Source organism: Bombina bombina, chromosome 6 (genome assembly GCF_027579735.1).
Source record: "Bombina bombina isolate aBomBom1 chromosome 6, aBomBom1.pri, whole genome shotgun sequence".
NCBI lineage: Eukaryota > Metazoa > Chordata > Amphibia > Anura > Bombinatoridae > Bombina > Bombina bombina.
Window position 1 is genome coordinate 1,097,009,587 of NC_069504.1, and position 18,654 is coordinate 1,097,028,240.

Here is an 18,654-nt window from a genome sequence, read left to right on the forward strand (position 1 = left end):
ATGCTCCTTCAGCAAGTGATATAAAGAGAACGAAAGAAATGTGGTAATAAAAGTAAATTTGAAATCTGACTCATAAAAACAAACAAACACATTTGGGGCTCATATCCCTTGAAATTAATTCCCATTATAGGTGGTTGATAAATTTGTTTGAAATATAGTAGCCAACACAAATATTTATGATTTTAACAAGTTGTGTGTATATAGATATGGGGAAAAAAGAAAGAATATAATGCAGAAGTATAACTACATGAGCCATAGCGCATCTGGTGGTCATAAGTGCCAATAGGGCTGTAGCGATCAACGCAGGTGACAGCATTTTTGTGACTAGGAGTATATAAAAAACATATTTAAACCAGGGTTATCTTCCTTTCCCTCTTAAAGGGCCACACTGGAATAATTTTTTTATTTAATGTCGGGAAAATAAATTTTTAGGAATACTATTAATCTATATTATTTCAGTAAAAGAAATTAAAGTGAAGGTAAACGTTGATGAATGAAAGCCCGTTTTTTAAAAATACTATTAAAAAAAGGGGCACTTTAATTCATCAAAGTTTACAAAGCAGCCGTTTTGTTTAAAAACGTACCTTTCTTCTCTTCACAGCCAGAGCAGCTTCCCCCGCATGGAGATCCTCTCTTCACACGTCATAAATGACTAATCCTCCAATCACGGCATGGCCTCAGGAAATGATTCCCCTGGGGGGGAAGTCGTGATTGGAAGAAGCCGGATTAGTCATTGCTGACGTGTGAAGAGAGGATCTCCGTGCGGGGGAAGCTGCTCCGGCTGTGAAGAAAACATAATTTATGTAAGAACTTACCTGATAAATTCATTTCTTTCATATTAGCAAGAGTCCATGAGCTAGTGACGTATGGGATATACATTCCTACCAGGAGGGGCAAAGTTTCCCAAACCTCAAAATGCCTATAAATACACCCCTCACCACACCCACAAATCAGTTTAACGAATAGCCAAGAAGTGGGGTGATAAGAAAAAAGTGCGAAGCATAAATATAAGGAATTGGAATAATTGTGCTTTATACAAAAAAATCATAACCACCACAAAAAAGGGTGGGCCTCATGGACTCTTGCTAATATGAAAGAAATGAATTTATCAGGTAAGTTCTTACATAAATTATGTTTTCTTTCATGTAATTAGCAAGAGTCCATGAGCTAGTGACGTATGGGATAATGACTACCCAAGATGTGGATCTTCCACGCAAGAGTCACTAGAGAGGGAGGGATAAAATAAAGACAGCCAATTCCGCTGAAAAAAATCCACACCCAAAAATAAAGTTTAAATCTTATAAAGAAAAAAAAAATGAAAATATAAGCAGAAGATTCAAACTGAAACAGCTGCCTGAAGTACTTTTCTACCAAAAACAGCTTCAGAAGAAGAAAACACATCAAAATGGTAGAATTTAGTAAAAGTATGCAAAGAAGACCAAGTTGCTGCTTTGCAAATCTGATCAACCGAAGCTTCATTCCTAAACGCCCAGGAAGTAGAAACTGACCTAGTAGAATGAGCTGTAATCCTTTGAGGCGGAGTTTTACCCGACTCGACATAAGCATGATGAATTAAAGATTTCAACCAAGATGCCAAAGAAATGGCAGAGGCCTTCTGACCTTTCCTAGAACCAGAAAAGATAACAAATAGACTAGAAGTCTTTCTGAAATTCTTAGTAGCTTCAACATAATATTTCAAAGCTCTAACTACATCCAAAGAATGCAATGATTTCTCCTTAGAATTCTTAGGATTAGGACATAATGAAGGAACCACAATTTCTCTACTAATGTTGTTAGAATTCACAACCTTAGGTAAAAATTTAAAAGAAGTTCGCAACCCCGCCTTATCCTGGTGAAAAATCAGAAAAGGAGACTCACAAGAAAGAGCAGATAATTCAGAAACTCTTCTGGCAGAAGAGATGGCCAAAAGGAACAAAACTTTCCAAGAAAGTAATTTAATGTCCAATGAATGCATAGGTTCAAACGGAGGAGCTTGAAGAGCCCCCAGAACCAAATTCAAACTCCAAGGAGGAGAAATTGACTTAATGACAGGTTTTATACGAACCAAAGCTTGTACAAAACAATGAATATCAGGAAGATTAGCAATCTTTCTGTGAAAAAGAACAGAAAGAGCAGAGATTTGTCCTTTCAAGGAACTTGCAGACAAACCTTTATCCAAACCATCCTGAAGAAACTGTAAAATTCTCGGAATTCTAAAAGAATGCCAGGAAAAATGATGAGAAAGACACCAAGTAATATAAGTCTTCCAGACTCTATAATATATCTCCCTAGATACGGATTTACGAGCCTGTAACATAGTATTAATCACAGAGTCAGAGAAACCTCTTTGACAAAGAATCAAGCGTTCAATCTCCACACCTTTAAATTTAAGGATTTGAGATCCTGATGGAAAAAAGGACCTTGCGACAGAAGGTCTGGTCTTAACGGAAGAGTCCACGGTTGGCAAGAGGCCATCCGGACAAGATCCGCATACCAAAACCTGTGAGGCCATGCTGGAGCTACCAGCAGAACAAACGAGCATTCCTTCAGAATCTTGGAGATTACTCTTGGAAGAAGAACTAGAGGCGGAAAGATATAGGCAGGATGATACTTCCAAGGAAGTGACAATGCATCCACTGCTTCCGCTTGAGGATCCCTGGATCTGGACAGATACCTGGGAAGTTTCTTGTTTAGATGAGAGGCCATCAGATCTATTTCTGGAAGTCCCCACATTTGAACAATCTGAAGAAATACCTCTGGGTGAAGAGACCATTCGCCCGGATGTAACGTTTGGCGACTGAGATAATCCGCTTCCCAATTGTCTATACCTGGGATATGAACCGCAGAAACTAGACAGGAGCTGGATTCCGCCCATACCAGAATTCGAGATACTTCTTTCATAGCCAGAGGACTGTGAGTCCCTCCTTGATGATTGATGTATGCCACAGTTGTGACATTGTCTGTCTGAAAACAAATGAACGATTCTCTCTTTAGAAGAGGCCATGACTGAAGAGCTCTGAAAATTGCACGGAGTTCCAAAATATTGATCGGTAATCTCACCTCCTGAGATTCCCAAACCCCTTGTGCTGTCAGAGACCCCCACACAGCTCCCCAACCTGTAAGACTTGTATCTGTTGAAATTACAGTCCAGGTCGGAAGAACAAAAGAAGCCCCCTGAACTAAACGATGGTGATCTGTCCACCACGTCAGAGAGTGTCGTACAATCGGTTTTAAAGATATTAAATGAGATATCCTTGTGTAATCCCTGCACCACTGGTTCAGCATACAGAGCTGAAGAGGTCGCATGTGAAAACGAGCAAAGGGGATCGCGTCCGATGCAGCAGTCATAAGACCTAGAATTTCCATGCATAAGGCTACCGAAGGGAATGATTGTTACTGAAGGTTTCGACAAGCTGATATCAATTTTAGACGTCTCTTGTCTGTCAAAGACAGAGTCATGGACACTGAATCTATCTGGAAACCTAAAAAGGTTACCCTTGTCTGAGGAATCAATGAACTTTTTGGTAAATTGATCCTCCAACCATGATCTTGAAGAAACAACACAAGTCGATTCTTATGAGATTCTGCTAAATGTGAAGACTGAGCAAGTACCAAGATATCGTCCAAATAAGGAAATACCACAATACCCTGTTCTCTGATTACAGACAGAAGGGCACCGAGAACCTTTGTAAAAATTCTTGGAGCTGTTGCTAGGCCAAATGGTAGAGCCACAAACTGGTAATACTTGTCTAGGAAAGAGAATCTCAGAAACTGATAGTGATCTGGATGAATCGGAATATGCAGATATGCATCCTGTAAATCTATTGTAGACATATAATGCCCTTGCTGAACAAAAGGCAGGATAGTCCTTACAGTTACCATTTTGAATGTTGGTGTCCTTACATAACGATTCAATATTTTTAGATCCAGAACTGGTCTGAAGGAATTCTCCTTCTTTGGTACAATGAAGAGATTTGAATAAAACCCCAGCCCCTGTTCCAGAACTGGAACTGGCATAATTACTCCAGCCAACTCTAGATCTGAAACACAATTCAGAAATGCTTGAGCCTTCGCTGGGTTTACTGGGACACGGGAAAGAAAAAATCTCTTTGCATGAGGCCTTATCTTGAAGCCAATTCTGTACCCTTCTGAAACAATGTTCTGAATCCAAAGATTGTGAACGGAATTGATCCAAATTTCTTTGAAAAAACGTAATCTGCCCCCTACCAGCTGAGCTGGAATGAGGGCCGCACCTTCATGTGGACTTAGGAGCTGGCTTTGGTTTTCTAAAAGGCTTGGATTTATTCCAGACTGGAGATGGTTTCCAAACTGATACCGCTCCTGGGGATGAAGGATCAGGCTTTTGTTCCTTGTTGTGACGAAAGGAACGAAAACGATTATTAGACCTAAATTTACCTTTAGATTTTTTATCCTGTGGTACAAAAGTTCCTTTCCCTCCAGTAACAGTTGAGATAATAGAATCAAACTGAGAACCAAATAATGTATTACCCTGGAAAGAAAGGGAAAGCAGAGTAGACTTAGAAGACATATCAGCATTCCAAGTTTTAAGCCATAAAGCTCTTCTAGCTAAAATAGATAGAGACATATACCTGACATCAACTCTAATGATATCAAAGATGGCATCACAAATAAAATTATTAGCATGTTGAAGAAGATTAATAATGCTATGAGAATTATGATCTGTTACTTGTTGCGCTAAAGCTTCTAACCAAAAAGTTGAAGCTGCAGCAACATCCGCTAAAGATATAGCAGGTCTAAGAACACACTACCTGAACACAAGTAAGCTTTTCTTAGAAAGGATTCAATTTTCCTATCTAAAGGATCCTTAAAGGAAGTACCATCTGCCGTAGGAATAGTAGTACGCTTAGCAAGAGTAGAGACAGCCCCATCAACCTTAGGGATTTTGTCCCAAAACTCTAATCTGTCAGATGGCACAGGATATAATTGCTTAAAACGTTTAGAAGGAGTAAATTATTCCATTCCCTGGAAATTACTTCAGAAATAGCATCAGGGACAGGAAAAACTTCTGGAATAACTACAGGAGATTTAAAAACCTTATCTAAACGTTTAGATTTAGTATCAAGAGGACTAGAATCCTCTATTTCTAATGCAATTAGGACTTCTTTAAGTAAAGAACGAATAAATTCCATTTTAAATAAATATGAAGATTTATCAGCATCAACCTCTGATACAGAATCCTCTGAACCAGAAGAACCATTATCAGAATCAGAATGATGATGTTCATTTAAAAATTCATCTGAAAAATGAGAAGTTTTAAAAGACTTTTTACGTTTACTAGAAGGAGGAATAACAGACATAGCCTTCTTAATGGATTTAGAAACAAAATCTCTTATGTTATCAGGAACACTCTGAGCATTAGATGTTGACGGAACAGCAACAGGTAATGTAACAGTACTAAAGGAAATATTATCTGCATTAACAAGTTTGTCATGACAATCAGTACACACAACAGCTGGAGGAACAGATACCATAAGTTTACAGCAGATACACTTAGCTTTGGTAGATCCAGCACCAGGCAGCGATTTTCCAGAAGTATCTTCTGACTCAGTGTTAACGTGGGACATCTTGAAATATGTAAAAGAAAAAAAAAACATATAAAGCAAAATTGATCAAATTCCTTAAATGACAGTTTCAGGAATGGGAAAAAATGCCAGTGAACAAGCTTCTAGCAACCAGAAGCAATAAATAATGAGACTTAAATAATGTGGAGACAATAGTGACGCCCATATTTTTTAATTTTTTTTTAAGCGCCAGAAAAGACGCCCACATTATTTGGCGCCTAAATGCTTTTGGCGACAAAAATGACGCCACATCCGGAACGCCGACACTTTTGGCGCAAAAAAACGTCAAAAATGACGCAACTTTCTTGGCGCAAAAATTTTTCTGTTTCCGGCGACACACGTATGTCGCCGGAAACAGAAAATTTTTTGCGCCAAAAAAGTCCGCGCCAAGAATGACGCAATAAAATGAAGCATTTTCAGCCCCCGCGAGCCTAACAGCCCACAGGGAAAAAGTCAAATTTTAAGGTAAGAAAAAAATTGATTTATTCATATGCATTATCCCAAATATGAAACTGACTGTCTGAAATAAGGAACGTTGAACATCCTGAGTCAAGGCAAATAAATGTTTGAATACAATATTTAGAACTTTATAAAAAAGTGCCCAACCATAGCTTAGAGTGTCACAGAAAATAAGACTTACTTACCCCAGGACACTCATCTACAAGTTGTAGAAAGCCAAACCAGTACTGAAACGAGAATCAGCAGAGGTAATGGTATATATATAAGAGTATATCATCGATCTGAAAAGGGAGGTAAGAGATGAATCTCTACGACTGATAACAGAGAACCTATGAAATAGACCCCGTAGAAGGAGATCATTGAATTCAAATAGGCAATACTCTCCTCACATCCCTCTGACATTCACTGCATGCTGAGAGGAAAACCGGGCTCCAACCTGCTGCGGAGCACATATCAACGTAGAATCTAGCACAAACTTACTTCACCACCTCCATAGGAGGCAAAGTTTGTAAAACTGATTTGTGGGTGTGGTGAGGGGTGTATTTATAGGCATTTTGAGGTTTGGGAAACTTTGCCCCTCCTGGTAGGAATGTATATCCCATACGTCACTAGCTCATGGACTCTTGCTAATTACATTAAAGATAGGTACGTTTATAAACAAAACGGCTGCTTTCTAAACTTTGATGAATGAAAGTGCCCCTTTTTTTAATAGTGTTTTTAAAAACCGGGCTTTCATTCATCAAAGTTTACCTTCACTTTAATCTACTTGTCAATGGGAAGTCAACGAGTTATGTTCCGGCCTTTCTCAAAACAGAAATAAATAATATAATTATGTTTAAAGTTCTGAAATTAATGCAATGTAAAAATGTCTGTGATAAATCCAAAATTATTATAAACTATTTTTTATAAGTTGTAAATTAATGTAATCTTTCCTCTCCAAAGACACTAAATGTTTTTACTGTCCCTCAGTAGTATTTTAGTAGTTTTTCACAGATTATTAGATAAATATGTATTGCTGGTATTTTAACCTTTCAAACAGAATTCACATTAAAGGGACAGTCTATTACAGAATTGTTATTGTTTAAAAATATAGATAATCCCTTTATTACCCATTCCCTAGTTTTGCATAACAACACAGTTATATTAATATACTTTTTACCTCTGTGATTACCTTGTATCTAAGCCTCTGCAGACTGCTCCCTTATCTCAGTTCTTTTGACAGACTTGCATTTTAGCTAATCAGTGCTGACTCCTAAGTAACTCCAAGGGAGTGAACACATTATCAATGTGGTACACATGAACTAGCGCTGTCTAACTGTGAAAAACTGTCAAAATGCTGTGATATAACGGGCGGCCTTCAATGCTTAGAAAGCAGTCTATGAGCCTACCTAGGTTTAGCTTTTAACAACGAATAGCAAGAGAACTAAGCAAATTTGATTATAAAAGTAAATTGAAAAGTTGTACAAAATTGCATGTCCTATTCTGAATCATGAAAGTTTAATTTTGACTTGATTGTCCCTTTAAGTCTCATAACTGGAAGTTCCCACGTCAGACTTGTCTAGGCTAACCCTGCTACATATGTTTCCCTCATTGGCTTCAGCAGAGATTATAAAATAATAAAATGCCAAACAAGGCAGTTTTTTGCTAACATAATAACTGTGTCTAGCCAGGTCTACTGCAATAACAAGACAAATAAAGCAAGTGGTGTGTGTGGAGTTTGGCTATTGAGATATGATTATGGCAAACAGGGTAAAAATATATGTTTACACTTGGCTGAGAAGCTGTTCTATAGCAAGACAACAGAAATTCCTTGTAATTACACAGGGCAAGATTACAAGTCGCGCAGCAAATCAGTTGCGAAAACACAGTGCACATTATGCCTTTTTCGCATTTGGGGTTGCACAGCTATTACAAGTTGCAAAATAAATTATTTTGCTCATACATTAAGCCGCGTAATGCAAACAGCCAAATTGCGTGCGTGTTCACGTACTCCCCATAGAAGTCAATGGAGAAGACAAATAGAAAAAAAAACACAAAAACCCTAATATGTTGTGCAAAGCTCTTGATATATTCTCCTCAAAACATGTACATGAAAATGCGAATATTTCATATTGTGAAAATGTTTTCGCAATGGAATATGTGCTATTTATTTGTAAATAAATATGTCTCTGTATATGTGAAGATTTTTGGACTGATATATCTATTTATAGCGAGATATGTATATGAATATATATATGTCTAGATATCTTGAGATCTATATGCAAATATCGCATTGAAAATCCCTCTAAGATATTGTATAATGTGCATAAGATTGTAATGTAAAATATTTTCATTATCTCCATAGTTAAACATATCTCTGTACATATAAATGCATGTTTCTCTATGTACTGTATGTATGTCAATGTAAAATCCCTGCATCGTCTTTTTTTCCTAACACCCAAAATCTCGTATCTTTAAGCCCTTATAACTTTTGTGTGCAATATTTTTTTTAAATACTTTTTAATAGACAGTGTTAATGAGTTTAACTATAGTTTGTAATGTATTTTGGAAGTGTTTCGTTAAACGTTTATGTTGTGCAAATCTGTTAACTACAGCTCTTCGAGCGCAAAAAGGATTGTTGCGTAAAAGCCTAATGCGCAATCGTGATTTTTCAAGACTTGTAATACCTGTGCAATGGAAATTGATTGTGAAAAGACTACATAGCGCTCGGAAAACTTATAACGCACTACTTGTTATTTTGCCCGCAGTGTTTTGTATATTAACAAATATTCAGGCAAAATGTGTTGAATATATTTAAATGCTGTGTGATAGAGAAGTTCTGAGTACAATGTCCTTTGAGGTCATCTGACCATAAGTCACATGTCTAGCTTATCACAGGAGGTCATGTATGTGTAAGCCACACCTTCAAGAGACTGATCATATCTCATATAGGTTTTATCAGTCTGTACAATGTTTTATGTCACTACGGAGAATTGTATATTGTGTGTGTTCCTCTCTCTGTAGCTGACTCTAAAATGAGTGTTATTATGAGCAGAATCCATCTTATTTTACTCTGATTAAGTAAATATGTTCACTCGGGTCACGTGTTGATCTGAATGTAAAAGGACAAGAATATATTTATCAATGAGTTAAACATTGATAACAACATGTCAGAGAGTTCAATAAGACCTTAGGACTCAGCTTGCGTTATTAGACAACAAGAGGACTGTCGTGTAATGTTGTGTCACGAGAGCAGCTTATTTCACCCACTATTTCCTGCTTTGTTCTGGATGGAAAAACTCACAGACTTTTTGTTTCTTCACAATTACTTATAGCAAGTTGGTTTTATTAAATGATTAAAAACTCTTCCTAAATGAAGTACCAATGTTTTATAATGTGTTAAATGTAGTCACTTCTCCTGTATCAGCTAATGTAGAGGGATCTGTCTGTCGGTCTGCCTGTCTATCTATCTATCTATCTATCTATCTATCTATCTATCTGTCATCAATCTATATATTCCTAATCTCTCATCTATCTCATCTATCTATCTATCTATCTATATCTATCTATATATCAAATCTATCTTATCTATCTATCTATCGGTCATCTATCTATCTCTGTATGTGTGTCTCCTGGTCCCTGCCTAGGTTGCTTCTAACTTGTCATTTATTTAACTTTTTATATCTATCTCTCTATATAAAAGACAGTGCTATACACCATACATTAAACATGTAACTCTCCCAGCTGTACCCAATGCACAGTGCTTTAAATGTTTTTCTCTCACCCTTATACAATTGAATTTGCTTATATCCATCCATTTATTTAAAGTATGTGTCAGGGTAGAGGGAACACAGACTGCTATTTCTATGCCCAAACAGACCTCAGATCATATACAGTACAGGGCTCTAGTAACTCTTTTATGCCAGCTATATGCCCAAACAGACCTTAGAGATCATATACATGAGTCTACTAACTCATGCCAGCTGTATGCCCAAACAGACCTTAGAGATCATATACATGACTCTAGTAACTCATGCCAGCTGTATGCCCAAACAGATCTTAGATCATATACAGTACAGGGCTCTAGTAACTCATTTATGCCAGCTATATGCCCAAACAGACCTTAGAGATCATATACATGACTCTAGTAACTCATGCCAGCTGTATGCCCAAACAGACCTTAGAGATCATATACATGACTCTAGTAACTCATGCCAGCTGTATGCCCAAACAGACCTTAGATCATATATAGTACAGGGCTCTAGTAACTCATTTATGCCAGCTATATGCCCAAACAGACCTTAGAGATCATATACATGAGTCTACTAACTCATGCCAGCTGTATGCCCAAACAGACCTTAGATCATGTACAGTACAGGGCTCTAGTAACTCATTTATGCCAACTATATGCTCAAACAGACCTGAGATCATAAACATGACGCTAGTAACTCATTTATACCAGCTGTGTGCTAGGGATGGGAGAATGTGTTTATATTTGAATTCGAATGTTTGAACGAATGTTATTGTAGAAATTTGATTTACATAATCGTATGTTAAGAACGAATATTCATAAAAATTCTATTATCGAATGTTATTTACACTTTTCGAATGTCACATTCGAATTCGAATATTACATTTATACAACACAGTATTAGACTAGAAATACTATTTTGAATTTTAATGTGACATTCGAATATTACATTTATACAACACAGTTGTAGACTAGAAATACTATTTCAAATTAGAATACTACTTTTGAATGTGAAATTCGAATTTGAATATTACATTGATACATCATAGTTGTAGACTAGAAATACTATTTCAAATTTGAATGTGATATTAAATACATAGCTAAACATTCTATTATTTGAAAAATTTATTTTTTTTATTTATTGAAAAATTTGAAAAAACGAAAATTCAAATAGAATGTTATATAAACATTCGAAATTCAATTAGAACGAACAAATGTATAAAAATTTGTTTTAAATTTCGAATTTTTAGAAACATTCATGCATCCCTACTGTGTGCCCGAACAGACCTAAGATCATATACATGACTCTACTAACTCATGCCAACTGTGTGCCCAAACAGACCTCAGATCATATACATGACTCTACTAACTCATGCCAGCTGTGTGCCCAAACAGACCTCAGATCATATACATGACTCTACTAACTCATGCCAGCTGTGTGCCCAAACAGACCTCAGATCATATACATGACTCTAGTTACTCCTTATCACATGTGGGATGTCCACTAGGATGATGCAAAACACCCCTACATACCAGAGCTTTTAACTCTCCCACTCTCTTTAGAATCCTCATTCAAATGTTTGCCTTGTTTAAGGAGTGTGGTCAAATATTGATGTGCTGATCTACAAGATACAGAAAGAGATGATATAATTTACTTGAGACCCTATTTCCACCTCAAAGAGCCTACAAACAGGACAGAGGGGTAGACATTAGTTTTCAATCAGGTAGTGAAAAATCATCTTCCAGTGAGATGTCACAGGCCTCCCAGGTGAAATGCGGGCATGCCTGCCAATACCCTGGTCTACAGAACACTGCTACTTGTATGCTGGCGCTGTGCCTTGATGCCTTGAGGCGTAATAGTGGATCCATTTACCAATCTCCTATCTTAGAGTGGCCGCACATTAACAGATCCTTGGCATCGTGCTTGCACTGCCTCGGAGAGGCTCATTTGCAAGTTATGCTTCCTTATACTCAATGGAGCCATATTTATCCCTGAAACAATCTCACATTGAATGCGTTACACTGTGAAGGATACCGGCATCACACAGACAAAAGTAAAAAGCACCACTTTGTCTATAAAACAGTCCACTCCAACATGAACATGTACAAATCCGAAAACAAGAGAAATAAAAAGACATCTTTGTCAGCTTTAAAATATCATGAAACAACTTTGAGACTAGATACTTTACAAAGGGTAATATAGTCTGTATTAGACGTGCAGTTTGTCAAATTTGCCATTAGTTTGTAAATCAACAAAAACCCAATATGGCAGCGGGTAGCAGTATTGGGCTATTTTCAGTCAGATTTATTTGTCTAATAGTTCAACACAAAAAGATCTTAGAGTGAAAGTCAATCCAAATTTTTTTTTAGCCGTGGGCTGCTGTAGCAGCTAAAAACGGCGATCGATTGAATCAAATAAAGGAGCTTTCTACATGAAGTATCTTATACTTCATGAATTAAAGTCCCCTTTATTTGTTTCAATAGTCAAGCCTAGCGTTTGTATAACGCTAGGATTGATTTTCACTTTAATATGCACAGATATTTGTTTGTTGGACTATTAGATTAAAACTTGCAGAAATTGTGGGCTATATTTTTTATCTTTTGTCCCCAGATTTACTGTATAGAAAGATAGGTACTAAGTCCCTATTTATCCCTCACATACAGCTGATCCAGTGAGTGATGACAGAATTTATTTCTTAGCTGTAAGATTTTATCAGCCTCAGACTGCAGGAGGGAACCCAGGTAGTAACAAAAGCTTAACATCTGTTTTCTATTGGGAATAAATATAGCAGGGATTAGCATAAAGTCCTTTACAAGAGCCACCATCGGTATCTGAGTGATTAAAGAGGGATTTGAGTACATTAAAATTTATGCATGTTATGGTAACTGGCATATTAGCGCACAGGTGTTGTCCCTAGAAAACAACCGCAGATCATTTTATTTCAACCACTGCTTTGTAGTCAAATTCAATCTGACAGTTTGCAGTCACTTTCTTGTACTGTCCAGCTCAGACTCTGGGGGCGGAGTGTTTTCAGGTTACACAGTCACACTTAAAGGGACAGTACACACTTTGTAAATACAAGGCATTTATGTTGTGTTGCTATAGAATAATATAGCCAAGTCTAAACATTTTAAAAACAAAGGGACAGTAAAGTCCATATTAAACTTTCATGATTCACAAAGGGCATGTTATTTTAAACAACTTTCCAATTTACTTTTATCATCAAATTTGCTTTTATCTCTTAGTAATTTTTGTTATACGCTAAACCTGGGTAGGCTTATAGGCTGATTTTTAAGACTGGACAGTCTACTTCTTATCTCATAGTCTGGCTGTGAATAGCTAATAACATGTACTGTTTGTTCATGTGTACCATATAGAAAACATTGTGCTCACCCCTGTGGAGTTATTTAAAGGGACCTGATACCTACATGTTGAAGCATTTTAAAGTGATGCAGCATTACATAGCTGTAAAAAGCTGACTAGAAAATGTCATCTCTGTGTAAAAAAGAAAGATATTTACCTCATAATGTTCTAAATATTCACACCTCCCTCCCTTGTATCATGTCACAGCCAACAGCCAATCACAAATGCATATACGTATATTCTGTGAATTATTGAACATGCTCAGTAGGAAAACCGTGACTCAAAAAGTGCAAGTATAAAAAGATTGTGCTAATGTGGTTAATAGAAGTAAATTGGAAAGTAATTTAAAATTGCATGCTCTATCAGAAAAAAAAGTTTAATATTGACGAGTGGCCCTTTAAGTGAAATCTCATGAGATCACAGCAAAGCAATGTTATTTGTTTTTTTTTAACTTGCAGCTTTACAGCAGCTGGACAGCAGCTGAAGTATAACTGTTCACAGAGCACTTCCTCTGGTGCACTGAAGACATTTTGAGGTAAAATATCTTCCCTTTTTACATAGAGATGTCCAAGTGATATTTTCCTGTCAGCTTTTTACAGTTATGCTGCATCACTTTCAAGGATTTAGTATATGAGTATTATGTCCCTTTAAGAGTCAGCACTAATTGCCTGAAATGCAAGTCTGTCAAAAGATCTAAGATAAGGAGGCTGTTTGCAAAAGCTTAAATACAAGGTATTCATAGAGGTAAAAAGTGTAGTATTATAACAGTGTTGGTTATGCAAAACTGGGGAATGGTAAATATAGGGATCATCTATGTTTTTAAACAATAACATTTTTGGTATTTACTGCCCCTTTAACATCCTTTATAATGCCATTATTATTCATACAGGACCAGTAAATACAGTAGATTTGCATAACCAATAAATGCATAATAAAAAGACAATGCAATAGCACTTAGTCTGAACTTCAGATGAGTAGTAGATTGTAATTTCAGTTATGTCCATTTCCACTCCTCCTGTATCATGTGACAGCCATCAGCCAATCACAAATGCATATACATATAATCTGTGAATTCTTGCACATGCTCAGTAGGAGCTGGTGACAAAAAAAGTGTAAATATAAAAAGTCTGTGCACATTTTGTTAATGGAAGTAAATTGGAAAGTTGTTAAATATTGCTGCTCTATCTGAATCATAAAAGTTTCATTTTGACTTGAGTGTCCCTTAATCCTTTCACTACCAGGACTTTAAAAAAAAACTTGCCCAAAATACCAGAACATTTTTAGCATTTTTGCTATCACTCCATTTAAACAGAAATACAGCCTTGTTTTTTTTATTCTTTACCTTTCAGAATTATATATTTATTTTAATGAGACAACCTAAGGCATTGATCTAGGCCACTGGTTTTCAAACCTGTCCTCAGTCCTCCCCAAAGGTCCAGGTTTTCCAGATTACCTTGGATGAGAGCAGGTAAAATAACCATGGTTACTAATCATCTGATTATTTCACATGTGCTCCAGTTCAGATATCCTCAAAATGTGGCCTGTTAGGTAGGCCTGAGGACAGGTTGGAAAACGAGTGATCTAAGCCCCTTTTGGTATATTTCATGCCAAATGCAATCAAATAATAATAATTTTTTACTTTTTTTCACAAACTGTGGGTTTCTCACAGACATTATTTACATACTGCTTGTGCAATCATGGCACAAATGGTTGTAAAAGTTTCTCTGGAATCCCCTTTGTTCAGAAATAGCAGACAAACATGTCTTTGCCATTGCTTTTTGTTAATTAGAAGGCCGCTAATTGCAGCTGCACACCATACTTCTTATTATTCCCGACAGTGAAGGTGTAGCTTGAAAGGTTAATTTTAGCTTTAGTGTAGAGATTTCCCTCCCACCTGACACTTCCCACCCCCTGATCTGTCCCAAACAGCCCTTCCCTCCCTCACCCCCCACTAGGGTTGCCACCTGTCCCTTAAAATACAGAACACCTATAAGTTACACATATGCAGGGAGGAATATTCATAGTGCTGTCCAGAAACAGAATACATCTTCTTCCCTGCACACCCTGCAGCATGTGTAACTCATAAGTGTTCTGGAAAGCATGGCTGAGGTGGCAACCCTACCCCCCACTGGTGACTCCCATCTTGAGTACTGGCAGATAGTCTTCCAGTATGAAAATGTAAGGCTTTTTTAATATTTTCTGCAGTGTAGGATCCCCCCTTACCTCCCAACTTCCCTGATCCCCCCAAACAGCTCTCTAAACCTCTCCGCTCTAACTACTAGCCGCCATCTTAGGTACTGGCAGCTTTCTGCCAGTACCTAAAAACTGCTTTTTTTATTTTCTGTAGCATAGTGTCCCCCACACCTCCCCCTCTCCCTCGATCATTAGTTAGGGCCCCCCACATCCCTTTTCCTTTAGTGTAGCTGCCCCAGCCCACCCTATCCCTTTATTTTTTTTTCTGTAGCGTAGGGCCCTCCCACTCCCTCCCCCGACCCCTGTTGGGCCGCCCACCCATCTCCCGCCCACGCCTCCCGACGGCACCAGCAACGAACGTTACAAACTGTAACACACACAGTGTCACCATCTGTAACGATCAGGCATCTGCCCTCGTGTTGAACTGGAGCAACAATCGCATTCCAGTTCCATATGTTGCAGATGCCTAGAGCTTCAGGAACTCCAGCTCTCGGCTGTAATTAAACAGCCAAAACTGCTGGAGCTTCCTGAAGCTGAGACGTATATATGCGTCTTGCAGTACGATAGGCCTTTTCTAGTCATAGGCAGAGCCTCATTTTCGCGCCATTAATGCGCAGTTGTTTTTGAGAAGCAAGGCATGCAGATGCATGTGTGAGAAGCTCAGATCCACTGAAAAAGCTTATTGAAGGCGTCATTTGGTATCGTATTCCCCTCTGGGCTTGGTTGGGTCTCAGCAAAGCAGATACCAGGGACTGTATAGGGGTTAAATGTAAAAACGGCTCCGGTTCCGTTATTTTAAGAGTTAAAGCTTTCAAATTTGGTGTGCAATACTTTTAAGGCTTTATGACACTGTGGTGAAATTTTGGTGAATTTTGAACATTTCCTTCATACTTTTGCGTATATTCAGTAAAAAAGTGTGTTCAGTTTAAAATTTAAAGAGACAGTAACGGTTTTATTTTAAAACGTTTTTTGTGCTTTGTTACCAAGTTTATGCCTATTAACATGTCTGAACTATCAGATAGACGATGTTCTGTATGTTTGGAAGCCAAGGTTCCTATCCATTTAAATATATGTGATAAATGTGACAAACAAAGTAGGGACAATGATTCCACTGATAATAATGTTGCCCAAAACGATTCCTTAAGTGAGGGGAGTAAGCATGGTACTGCATCATCCCCTTCTATGTCTACACCAGTCTTGCCCACTCAGGAGGCCCCTAGTACATCTAGTGCGCCAATCCTCCTTACTATGCAACAATTAACGGCTGTAATGGATAATTCTATTAAAAACATTTTAGCCAAAATGCCCACTTATCAGCGAAAGCGCGACTGCTCTGTTTTAGATACTGAAGAGCATGAGGACGCTGATGATAATGGTTCTGACATGCCCTTACACCAGTCTGAAGGGGCTAGGGAGGTTTTGTCTGAGGGAGAAATTTCAGATTCAGGAAAAATTTCTCAACAAGCTGAACCTGATGTTATTACATTTAAATTTAAATTGGAACATCTCCGCGCTCTGCTTAAGGAGGTGTTATCTACTCTGGATGATTGTGACAATTTGGTCATTCCAGAGAAATTATGTAAAATGGACAGGTTCCTAGAGGTCCCGGTGCCCCCCGAAGCTTTTCCTATACCCAAGCGGGTGGCGGACATTGTAAATAAAGAATGGGAAAGGCCCGGCATACCTTTTGTCCCTCCCCCTATATTTAAGAAATTATTTCCTATGGTCGACCCCAGGAAGGACTTATGGCAGACAGTCCCCAAGGTCGAGGGGGCGGTTTCTACTCTAAACAAATGCACCACTATCCCTATAGAAGATAGTTGTGCTTTTAAAGATCCTATGGACAAAAAATTAGAGGGTTTGCTTAAAAAGATGTTTGTTCAGCAAGGTTACCTTCTACAGCCAATTTCATGCATTGTTCCTGTCACTACAGCAGCGTGTTTCTGGTTCGAGGAACTAGAAAAGTCACTCAATCAAGCATCCTCTTATGAGGAGGTTATGGGCAGAGTTCAAGCACTTAAGTTGGCTAACTCTTTTACCTTAGACGCCACTTTGCAATTAGCTAGATTAGCGGCAAAAAATTCAGGGTTTGCTATTGTGGCGCGCAGAGCGCTTTGGCTAAAGTCTTGGTCAGCGGATGCGTCCTCCAAGAACAAATTGCTTAACATACCTTTCAAGGGGAAAACGCTGTTTGGCCCTGACTTGAAAGAGATTATTTCAGATATCACTGGGGGTAAGGGCCACGCCCTTCCTCAGGATAGGTCTTTTAAGGCTAAAAATTCGCAGAAACGGACCAGCCTCAAGTTCTACATCCTCTAAGCAAGAGGGTAATACTTCTCAAACCAAGCCAGCCTGGAGGCCAATGCAAGGCTGGAACAAAGGTAAGCAGGCCAAGAAACCTGCCACTGCGACCAAGACAGCATGAGATGTTGGCCCCCGATCCGGGACCGGATCTGGTGGGGGGCAGACTTTCTCTCTTCGCTCAGGCTTGGGCAAGAGATGTTCTGGATCCTTGGGCGCTAGAAATAGTCTCCCAAGGTTATCTTCTGGAATTCAAGGAGCTACCCCCAAGGGGAAGGTTCCACAGGTCTCAATTGTCTTCAGACCACATAAAAAGACAGGCATTCTTACATTGTGTAGAAGACCTGTTAAAAATGGGAGTGATTCATCCTGTTCCATTAGGAGAACAAGGGATGGGATTCTACTCCAATCTGTTCATAGTTCCCAAAAAAGAGGGAACATTCAGACCAATCTTAGATCTCAAGATCCTAAACAAATTTCTCAAGGTTCCATCGTTCAAAATGGAAACCATTCGGACAATTCTTCCTAACATCCAGGAAGGTCAATTCATGACCACGGTGGATTTAAAGGATGCGTATCTACATATTCCGATCCACAAGGAACATCATCGGTTCCTAAGGTTCGCCTTTCTGGACAAGCATTACCAGTTTGTGGCACTTCCATTCGGATTAGCCACTGCTCCAAGAATTTTCACAAAGGTACTGGGGTCCCTTCTAGCGGTGCTAAGACCAAGGGGCATTGCAGTAGTACCTTACTTGGACGACATACTGATTCAAGCATCGTCTCTACCACAAGCAAAGGCTCATACGGACATTGTCCTGGCCTTTCTCAGATCTCACGGGTGGAAAGTGAACGTAGAAAAAAGTTCTCTATCTCCGTCAACAAGAGTTCCCTTCTTGGGAGCAATAATAGACTCCTTAGAAATGAGGATTTTTCTGACAGAGGCCAGAAAATCAAAACTTCTAAGCTCTTGTCAAGTACTTCATTCTGTTCTTCTTCCTTCC

General features: G+C 38.3%; 1 protein-coding gene across 2 annotated transcripts in view; it reads left to right on the plus strand.

Annotated features, from left to right (window-relative positions):
- PPARA (peroxisome proliferator activated receptor alpha) overlaps window positions 1-18,654 on the plus strand; it is a 189,178-nt gene that overhangs the window by 46,616 nt on the left and 123,908 nt on the right. Inside the window, exon 2 of one of the 2 annotated variants that reach the window (XM_053719013.1) lies at window positions 13,615-13,691. The exons of the other annotated variant lie outside the window; for it this stretch is intronic. The gene's annotated coding sequence lies outside the window, so the exon portion shown is untranslated. The remainder of the gene's footprint in view (window positions 1-13,614; window positions 13,692-18,654) is intronic. 2 annotated transcript variants of the gene reach the window in all.